General features: G+C 35.9%; 1 protein-coding gene across 1 annotated transcript in view; it reads left to right on the top strand.

The window, feature by feature from the left end:
- Nucleotides 1–217, top strand: part of LOC119593828 (alpha-protein kinase 1-like) — a gene marked incomplete at its 3' end in the record, with an annotated part of 69,629 nt that overhangs the window by 52,861 nt on the left and 16,551 nt on the right.

Genomic DNA, 217 nt, shown 5'->3' with positions numbered 1-217 from the left:
AAATTGTATGCTCGAATGCACACAGTCTTCGAAACCAATTCACCGAAAACTGCATTTGTGTTGCAGCACTGGAATCGAAGTTCAAAAATACACGGAAAAAATGACAGTATATATATGCGTGACTGATGCAAGTATCTGAACACGAAATGCCATGACTGTGATTATTATAGAAAATGGAATCTGTCACAGTAAAGCATAAATCTGGATCATTTTTCAA

Source organism: Penaeus monodon, chromosome 32 (assembly GCF_015228065.2).
Source record: "Penaeus monodon isolate SGIC_2016 chromosome 32, NSTDA_Pmon_1, whole genome shotgun sequence".
Taxonomy (NCBI): Eukaryota; Metazoa; Arthropoda; class Malacostraca; order Decapoda; family Penaeidae; genus Penaeus; species Penaeus monodon.
This window is presented reverse-complemented; position numbering and strand designations above follow the sequence as displayed.